Source organism: Sinocyclocheilus grahami, unplaced genomic scaffold (genome assembly GCF_001515645.1).
Source record: "Sinocyclocheilus grahami isolate Dianchi unplaced genomic scaffold, SAMN03320097.WGS_v1.1 scaffold720.1, whole genome shotgun sequence".
NCBI lineage: Eukaryota > Metazoa > Chordata > Actinopteri > Cypriniformes > Cyprinidae > Sinocyclocheilus > Sinocyclocheilus grahami.
In genome coordinates, this window is record NW_015505899.1 from 151,074 (window position 1) to 159,731 (window position 8,658).

Sequence of the window (8,658 nt, forward strand, 5' to 3'; positions counted from 1 at the left end):
TAATTGGATTATTATAGTTTTTAGCAGCTATTTGGACTCTCATTCTGACGGCACCCATTTGCTGCAGAAGATCCATTGGTGAGCAAGTTATGCAAAATTTCTCAAAAACTTTTTTTTTTTAAAGGGGTCATATGATGTTGCTAAAAAGAACATTATTTTGTGTATTTGGTGTAGTAAAATGTGTTTATGTGGTTTAAGGTAAAAAAAGAGCTTGCGGCAACCACATGTGACGACCCCGGGCTGGACTTCGCTTTGTCCATGGTGAAAGCCCATCCGGCGATCCACAGCACAAAGTTTACGTATTTCCTCAGCGACCAGCACGGATCAGCTCCAGGCATGACGAAGCAGATATTGTCCTCTTTTGGAAGACCAAACAAAGTAGTTTCGCTTTCACAACGAAACACACAGCGCCTTCACGACATGGCGGCGGCAACAACAATACTACAGCGAGAATAAAAGTTACGCCTTCTTTCTTTACGTGAACATTTGGGTGGCGTTATGCAAATCTTCCCACATAGTGACGTAGGTATGTTGGGGGCGTGTTTGAACGAGCCATTTTAGGTAGGTGTGGCTGACTCTTAAATTTTATAAAGAATATCTCTTTGGATTTGAGACTTTAGTCTTTGCAACTTTACAGATCTTCTTCATGCACCAAGAGCTTGTAACACTCCAAAGAGAAAGGAAAAATTTAAATCGCGTCATATGACCCCTTTAAATCATCTACATCTTGGATGGCCTGATAGTGAGTACATTTTCAGCATTTTCATTTTTGAGGGAACTTTTTATTTTTAAATTTTTTTTTATTTAACCATGTATGCCATCACGTGCATTGAAAGGCGTATTGAGTGATAGAGAATTTCACTAGCAAGGTTAAATAAAAGTGTCCATATATCTTTCACTGAAGAATATAGAAATAGCATTGACAAACAGGATGAGTAAATTAAATTCTATTTTGACCAGCAAATTAATGTTATACATGAAAACAACATCTGTTTATAACACAATGGACAAATCAATGCATGTACCGTATATGTGCAGGTATGGCTTAATATATTCTGCCTAAATGTGTATACAGCACACAGACAAACAGTTTCTCAGTATTGATGAAAATGGTCACCAGATTTGAAATGAAGAATGTATACCTGTAATGCTTTTTGTTCATTCTTATTAACCGTAAGTTAGAAGAGGAATTTAAATAAATACAGACCTAATATTCTTCCCTGTCGTCTATGTATAATCTCAATAATTAGCTCTGAGACCAGTACAGTACTTTGACATGGCCAACAACCTGCATAAATACTTATGTAAAATGTGTATGTTTGGATGCAATTAAGTTCTGCTGAGATACCTATTGAGCTGCTGAATTTTTTGACAAAAGGAGTTAAATGGGGTTAAAGGTTTGGGCCATGGATTTGGAGGATAAAGGATTTTTTTTTTTTTTAGTTAAAGGCCGTTTGCCACACTTTTGTCGAATCCTTTATTGAGGTACATTATAACTCATCCAGATTCACACCTCCTCTCTGGGTCCCCTGGGCGTCAATGGCAGATGGAAAACACAGAAAGAGTCCCTTGTGTGTTTCTCAAAACAAAAACAGAATGTTTCTCTCACACACATGCATTCAATACATTTTGGCCACACGTCCGCTTTCACAAAAATCTGTAGTGCATGTGCTTCTTTGGTTGTTTTTGTTAGAATATAGAATATGCTCACATGCTTCCAAACCACTGTCTCAGAGAACAATCATTTATTATAAAACTGCCACCATTTTGACTTTATTTTTTACTTGCTAAATATCCAATATATTTTATTGAATAACTGGGTCATTATGATTAAATATCATTAGAGAATGGTGTGAATTCTAAAAGTATTATATAGGATTTAAAAATTGCAGTTAATTTCCCTCAGAAATTATCTAAATTTTCTCATCCACCTACATTTTATGTAATTTACCATATAGGTAGTGAATGTGGGGAAAACTATTGTGTTGTATCCTTCACAGAAACAAGCTAAAAATTGGGCAAAGACAGAATACAATACAATAAAATAAATAAATACATGACTCCACAATATCTGAAATATGAGAGTTCATGCACTGGGAGAGATGAATTTGGGTGGACTGACATAACTGAAGTCTTAATTATGCTGAGACGGTTGCAGGTTGAATAACAAATTAAAGTCATACCAAGTGGCAGCAGATGGATACCACACAATGCCCAGCAACAGAGGGAAAATCCACTAGCTAATTGTCTTGGAGTCTGTTGGGCCATCAATCACCCACAGCTCTAAAGAAGCATTCAGTCTATGGCAGTGATGTAAAAGCATGCCCGCAGTCATATAATATCATTACCTATATGTTTAATTCACCATTCACAGATGAGCACTGTGTGAGGAGGGAGACAAAAGAGAAAGTGACTGTTGCGCTCACATTTGGGTGGTTGGGTTCAATAGCCACATTTGAGATGAAATGATAAGAAAAAGGAGGATGAGGTGACTTTATTAAGAAGAAAATGATTAGTATAAGTAGTATAAGTAACTCACAATTCTGCTGTTGTTTTAGGTGGGCACTAAACATCTCTCTATAAGTGCATTATTGCTTTACTATTAATATATCTTCTGGACATTCAAGGCTCAGTCTTAAACAGGGAATCTGTCACTTATGTTTTCTATACTTTTTTAAAATATATGTTTAATGCATTACTGAAACTGCATGGATACAGTGATTCTTGATGATTCCATCGAGTAAAACATTTCTGCAAAAATAAATTCAAACAAACAAAAACCTGATAAATGCATGTGTGATTAAATATGCAAGGGTATATATGATGATTATTCATTAATTAATAGAGGTTGCCGATGTCCTCTCTCGTGCATTAATTACACCCTCATTAGCATGTCAATTAGATGAATCAGAGATCATGTAATTAAAACCCAAGTAGGAGCACCTGCTGCCTCTGTTTATGTTTGTGTGTGCATATGTTTGTGTATGTGATAGCATGCCTTTGGTTGAACATACCCCTGTCAATCAATTGCCTCTTTATTTTGTTTGCCTCTGATGGAATCTTTCATATTTAGATATTTTAGAATATGGTTCAAACTCACTTCCATCGATATTTCTGATTTTCTTTATATGAACATTCTATTATAACATTCTATAAAGCAATACAATAAATCAGTCAATTCAATTAAATTAAAATAATGTGTTTTGCAAAAGAACACATCTTAACTTGTGTTCTTGAGTTTAGCCCACAACATTGAATCAAATATTTTTAGCACATGATCAGAAGTCCTCTTGAATTCTTGCTCAAGCTACTCATCACTTTTGGTATGGGTCCATCTGCTGGCCACAAGATGTTCCAGCAACACAATTTTGATGATTGTTTGTGACTATCACATTGCAGGTACATAATAATACATAAAGTGTATTTTCTAACGTTACAACTGTAGTATTACTGTCATTTTTAATTCAGTACCAAGGGTGTTTTGAAACATGTAATAAGCTGTTAAAAGTACTAACATGTACAATTCTAAAATTCTTGTCATTAAATGTCTGTTGGGTTAAGATATATACATTATTTGAAGTGTCACTATTGTAATATAAAAATCAATTGTAATATTACAGTTTCACAATTTTGTTGAATTAAAAAAGAGAGAATCCAGTAAAATATAAAGGTAAGTTTATTATGTGCATATAAAAACATTAAATTTTCTGAAATTTAATTAAATATGTCACAATTCTGTGTATTCTGTAAAATAATAATAATAATAACAATAATAGTATTAATAATAATAATAACTTACACTTTACAAATCTAAAAACACAAAAGTATGCACAAATCCCTCATTAACAAATAGTCACCAAACCATTTGATCACGGTTTAGATAAATGTTTTATTTGCTTTAAAATTATTTCACAAATAAGTTGTACATTTATAGAAACTGATCACACTTTCATTTTGCTACTGATTCTTTCAAAATCACCAGAACACAACAGCATGACTTCTCCACAGCATCTGGTTTTTGCCAGACTGAATACCTCATCAACAAAAATGTACTTGTCACAGCAGCATGCAGCTGCATCACCTTCTGAAAAAGATAATTTGGTTAGTTCTTTTACCAAGTTGAAATAGTTGTTTCACTCAGGTATTGTTTCTGATTGACTGATGCCACGTTTCAAAGGTGTCATTGTTCTCTTTGATAACCTGCTTTATTTTGGACAGCCATATTTAATTTCTCACCAAGATCATTACCTCCAGCCAACTCTGTCATTCAGTACATCACACCACCAGGTTTTCTCCTGCCAATTCTGAATACGCAGTCAACATTTTACAACTGTAAATGACAAAAAAGTTTGACAATTATTTTGTGCACTGTTCTATACAGTAATGTCATTTACTATATTATAAAAGTATTGTGAATAGTCAGACTTATTGGTTTTCTTGGTGGAATGTTCTGATGATGGATCTCATAGTTGAGTTTTGCCGGTTACAACCTGCTCCATAATTACTCCAGGTTACTCCATGATTGCACACCGCAAAAACTCTGAAATACTGAAGCCTGATTTGGTCATGTTTGTGTAGCTGCACGAACAAATGCCATTTCAGCCCACCCAATCGGGTAGGGCCATCTGCCTATATAAGTCGGCATTGAATGACATTTACATCAGAATCGTCCAAAGCAAGAAGAGCTGAGAGTGTAATAACCTGTGCTCTGAATGGAGTAGAGAGCACCTTAGGCATGTAGTCGTGCCTTGGCTTGAGGAAGAATTTGCAGTCTTTTCGCCCAAACTCACTCTATCGACAGCAAAGCCGGCAGGAGGGCAGTCTTAAGTGAAACTGGCCGCAATTGGGGCGAAGTTGCTCAAACAGGGGGCCTTAAAGATCCTTGAGGACTGTAGTTAGTTCCCAGGTCAGGAAGCTCTTTTGAGAAAATTACTGGGCAGTGAGAGTTGTCTTCTAATTGTTTTCGGGTTGAGTTTCTGTTTCGGGTTGAACTTCCTTGGCTTTCCATCCAAGGGCCGTGAGTGGGCAGCGATGTGCAGCGATGGACACTTCAAGAGGGGAAAGCTTTGTACCCTGTTTGCTCAGTGGCATCAATAGAGGTGAAAGACGGTGAAGGCAGAAGTGTGGACACGAGTTGAGTAAGGGGTATGCCACGACTTGGTGAGTTCTTCATGAACTTCCGGATAGAATGGTGCAGGTCTCTGGCAGGGAGCTAGCTGACGGTGCCCTGGCAGGATCCATTTGTAAAGGCAGCTGCGGGTGGGTTCTTCTGGGGCTGACCAATCAAAGCTGAGCTCTTTAATGGCCTTGGTGAGGATGCGGATGAGCTTGCAGTCCACACTGGGCCTGGCATTATTGGGTTCTCTGGGTGGAATAAGGAAATGGAAATGAACCAAATTTCGCTTAGATTGGACTACGTTTGGGGTTTGCTCAACAAAAGAGAAATTCTGTCTTAATGACCATAACAGCACATAATTAATAATTGTACAAGACCATTAGTAAACAGTGAATTAGGTTAAAAACGAGAACACAGAAGAGTGTTGTTAGTCTTAAAATGTTGAATTACAACGCTGCTGATGAGAACTGATCTTAGAAAAATTGAGATCTGATCTAGATCGTGATGACAGTCTGACATGTCCTTCAGCCACAAAGTTCTTGCAGATGTAAAAGCAGAATGTTAAAATGTGAAATTACTGTACTGGTGAAGAAAGTGCACTTAGAACAAAATTGAAATTTGATCTAGATATTTATGATGAATCGACAAGTCCTTCAACCATAGTACTCTTGCCGGCATCTGGAAACTGATTTCGGTGCTCTCTGACAATCTGCATAATGAAGTGTGTTTGTTCTTCAGTCTTTGAGAGGAGTCTGTTGTACTCTTGGACAAGCACAAAGCCTCTTTCTGACTTGTCATTGGTCACCGTCGGGCTCTTGTCAATCTGCTCATCTGTGATATAAGTTGCATCGCTTGCCCAGGTACTAGGATCTTCATTTAGGAAGTCCTGACGGAAATCAAGAATAATGAAGTTGTGAGTGTTCTTTGTGATGAAGTTGCTCAAATCCTTTTTTTGCAATACTTAGGGTCTACGTGCACGCTCTTCTCTAGCTCCTTGTCCACTTCAGTCTCCATTGCAGCGACCATTGCCTTTTTTTCCTCCACCGTGACATCTGGTTCAAACAGGGCCAGTGCAGCCAATTTCTCACTGAGATACCAGAGGTGGTTCACTGGCTTTTTCAGGGCATCCTTTGCCGCTCTGTCATCTGCGGCAGCCATCGACGTCAGGAGGTCCAGATCATTTTTGGGTGCAGCAGAACTAAGACTTTACATAGTGCTTCACCCCAAGACACAAATCTCCTTCATTCCTTTGAGCTTGTGGGGTGCGAGTGGGAAGATGAGACGCAAGGCAAAAATTCTTCAGGGCATAAATCAGTTATTTCAATTATTTATCTTTGCTCCTGGATTAAACTTTGTCCCACGCCTGACCAATGAAAATGCTACTAGAAATTGTATTGGCTGTAAGTGAAATGCACCAGAAAGTCTTTCAACAATCAAAGATGGTACTTTAATTTCTTTACAGTGTAAGTTTATGGTAGAAATGTTTTGGAATGGGATATTTGTCTGATTTGTACATATAAATATCCTAGTCTGCCTAACTGCATCACAGGTCAAAGCCATCTGATGTTCCATTTATCTAAATAAATAGGCCTAACATATATGGCTCTTAAATCACTGCTTGTAAAAATTCAGTGTTGTCATATTTTGAATACCTCAAACTGAATTGAGGTCAAATTGTTTTATAATTTTATTACTGACAGCACGGCTCGCAAAATTTCTAAATCCCTGGTAGCCCTTCTGGCAGGTACTCTTCAGATTTTGGTAGCCCGAAAATTTATTTAACTAGCCCAAATAAAAAAAGACCCCCTTTTTTAAATATAGAAAATCAGATAGGAGTTTAAATATCAATCAAAAATATTTTCAACATTTATCAACAAATATGAAGGAAGGGATTTTATTTAATTATTTACAGGGTATCTGCAGAATTTTTAAAAATAAATTTAAGGCTATTTATTTTAAGAGCTTCACAAGTAAAATGAACACAGTATAAGCAGGGTTGGACAATGTCTATGGTAACATACAATATTGAGCCATAACATTACATGATTTACAGTTCAGATACAGGTTTTCAAAAAAACAAAAATCTTATACAACAGCATTTCAGCCTTTAGACCATTTTTATGAAAGGGGATAAATCCAGCATATAAGTTATGTCAATTTAAAACGTATACATATTACTGTCTTAATTGTTTAGATTTTTAGAAGGCACATCAACTTCTTTCTCATTTACAGCTACCTAAAAACATGAGATGACTTTGCATTAATTTGACCATAAACCGCAAGAAAGGCTTAATGGAAATGCAAATTCCTTCTCTGCCACGAGGTGGCGCTTTAGGAGCTCTGAAATATTGCGGTTTCCCCGGTAACAGCTCCGCGCTCATAAACGCTGCTTCATCAGGAATTATAGGTAAAATTAAATTAAAATGCCAACGACACGTTTCTGAGGACAGGCGGTTCCCTTCTGATACATTCAAATAAAGACATCTGCGCTTTTTGACATGAAACATGCAGCGCTGATATTTATTCAGTGACAACACTACCTTTTGAAGTTTAATCAGCCATATCTTTTCCGACCCCAACTGTAAGACCTCTTGAAATTATAATTAAGACATTTCTTATACCATTTAACGTATTTAAAACTTTTTATGGCCTTAAGTTTGATACAACTCACTTTAGGAGTTTTAAAGGGGTCATATGGCGTTGCTAAAAAGAACATGTTGTGTATTTGGTGTAATGCAATGTATTTATGTGGTTTAAGGTTCAAGAAACACATTATTTTCCACATAATGTACATTATTGTTGCTCCTCTATGCCCCGCCTTTCTGAAACCTTCGATTTTTACAAAGCTCATTGTTCTGAAAAGCGAGGTGGTCAGCTATCCAATGCGTTGTGATTGGCTGAATACCTCATGCCTGTGAAAGAAATGTTACACCCCTTACCATACTGTTGATGCCGTATCCCGGCCAGAGCGACGAGACAAAAACATTAAAACCCTTTACAAACCAGGCATTTGTTGCATCCAGTAGGGACATAATTATTGATTATAATGACTTATACTGTATTTTTACTTATTGCATTGCATATCGCGCTGCGTAAACAAAACCATGTCTGGAGAAACGACAAACAACAAGTTTGAATCATCAGTGGCAAATTCTTTAAATATAAAAAACGTACTTACAGGCTGTGAGTCAGAAGCGCCAGACTGTCCTTGCAAATTTGGAACTGCCCCACTTTATAGAAACAGACACCGGCATTGTAGGCTACTCTCACAGGAAATAGTCCTCATCCTCTGCAAAATGCACTGCACACATCTGAATATTTGGGTTGTACTGTTCTGGAACAGTGTTGTGAATACAACTTAACCACTGATTTCTAGTTGTGTCCTCTTTTGGAAGGCCAAACAAAGTAGTTTCGCTTTCACAACGAAACACACAGCGTCACACACGCCGGCCTAGAGTGATCGGCGGCCTAGAGTGAGGAACGGCCGGTGGGCTTGAGAACGGCGCGGCCAGCGGGCTTGTGGCAACCACATGTGACGACCC